Source organism: Coptis chinensis, chromosome 1 (assembly GCF_015680905.1).
Source record: "Coptis chinensis isolate HL-2020 chromosome 1, ASM1568090v1, whole genome shotgun sequence".
Lineage (NCBI taxonomy): Eukaryota > Viridiplantae > Streptophyta > Magnoliopsida > Ranunculales > Ranunculaceae > Coptis > Coptis chinensis.
The window spans coordinates 5,111,107-5,113,149 of record NC_141456.1 but is presented as its reverse complement, the minus strand read 5'-3'; positions in this window follow the sequence as shown (position 1 = coordinate 5,113,149).

The following is a 2,043-nucleotide window of genomic DNA, read 5'->3' as shown; positions in this document are numbered from 1 at the left end:
AACAACTATTTTATGTATCTAATCAATCAAGAACAATGATTTAAAGACTTAATCTAAAACAAGAATTGAAAATGGAACTAAAGCTTAATTTAATTAATGAAAACAGATCTAGAATTATCTATCTTATTTTAGGTCTAACTAGCTACCATTAACAAAGAGCTAAACTTTGGTTTTTATACTTTCAGATCCAAAAATTATGCATGGGCTTGGAGCCATGTTTTGGGCCAGAGAATCAGGCCCAAAACCCAATTCTTTCAGTCCAAAAAGGCCTCTTCAGCTGCAGTTGGCTTCCATAGACTTTTCGTCCACTTATGCTCCTCTGATTGGGTCAAGGCTTAGACCATTGGAAACCTCTTTCCGAGCCGGTCGTTTTGACATAAGGTAGGCCCAATTCCGAGGTCTGAGTCCAAAGATACGGCTTTCGGAAGTTCTCGACTTTGTGTCTTTGTTCGGCCCGTGTCAACTTTTCAGCTTTTGATCGGGCTTTAGGAAGGCTTTATCTTCTTGAATCTTGGCCTTTAATCACGGAACTCCTTAGTAACCGACCTTTTCTCCTTTATCTCACTAAAGTGGCACATTTCTGCACATAATGGACTTGAAGCCCGAAATGCATAAAAACACGTAGTCAGTGTTAACTCTTAATTATTACTCACATAATTGGTCCAAAAGTATGACTGTTAAAGGGTTAAAACTATAGTTTTGGGCTCTTATCAGTACGCCCAGAGTACATGGTTCAATTCATCGGCCCATGCTCCTTTCCTTGCCTCCAGTTTTCTCTTTATATTATCCATTATGATTTTGTTTGAAGACTCTACTTGCCCATTTCCTTCTGGATTGTAGGGTGCTGAGAACCCCTGTTTCACCTTAAATGCCTGAAGGAACTCTTGGACCTTTCCACTTGTAAACTGTGTTCCATTATCCGCGATGATCGTATGTGGCAAACCGAACCTGCATATAATGTTCTCCCATATAAACTTCTTCACATTGTCTTCTTTCACTTGTCTGCGCGCTTACTCCTTCTACCCATTTGGTAAAATAATCGGTAGCTGCCAACATAAATCGTTTTTTAAACTGCTTGGTAACGGTCCAACAATGTCCAACGCCCACATGGCGAATGGCCACGGGCTGAACACGTTATGTAACGGCTCCCCTGGAGCATGTATGAGCGGTGCAAATCTCTGGCACTTCTCACATTTCTTGGCGTACGCTGTGGCATCTCTCTTCATATGTGGCCAAAAGTACCCCTGTGATATCAATCTGTGGGTTGTCGTACGCCCTGCCGAGTGACTGCCGCAATCCCCTTCGTGTATCTCAGCCAGAATTTCTTGTATCTGCTGCGGCCCTATGCATTTCAGCATCGGTCCGTTGAAATTTCTTTTATACAAATCCCCTTCGAGCAATGTGTATCTTCGACTCGTTTGTTCCATCTTTCGTCTCTCTTGTTTGTCTTCTATTTCCTCACCCATCAGGAAGGTTTTAATGGGCATCATCCATCCCTGCTCATGCTCAGTTGTAAGCCAAACACCTTTCTCCTCTGATGTACTGGGTCTGCTTAGGACTCTCACCTCAATTGACCGTCCCTCTGTCCCCGGCAGTACTACCGCCACATAGGCCAAGGCGTCGGCGTGTCTGTTTTCACCGCGGCCTAGATGTGCAAACCTGATTTTCTCAAACTTGCTTGCTCTCTGTTGCAGGACCTCCAAGTACTTCGCCATCCTTGGGCAACGGGCCATAAATCCTCCATTCATCTGACAAATTACTAAGTTTGAATCAGAGAAAACAGACAATTCTCTCACCCCCAAATCCTTTGCAAGATCCAAACCTGCTATTACCACTGTATGTTCTTCCAAATTTTCCACCCTCAGCATCTCTTCCTTGAACCTACACAAAAACTCCCTTAACGATTCAGCTGACCTTTGCTTGACATTGAATAGGGCCGCGATATCTACCACTCTCCGCTTCTGGTGAATGAAGTGATCGACAAAAGCGCGCTCTAATTCTTCAAACCTGTTGATGCTCCTCGATGCTAATCTGTAATACCAG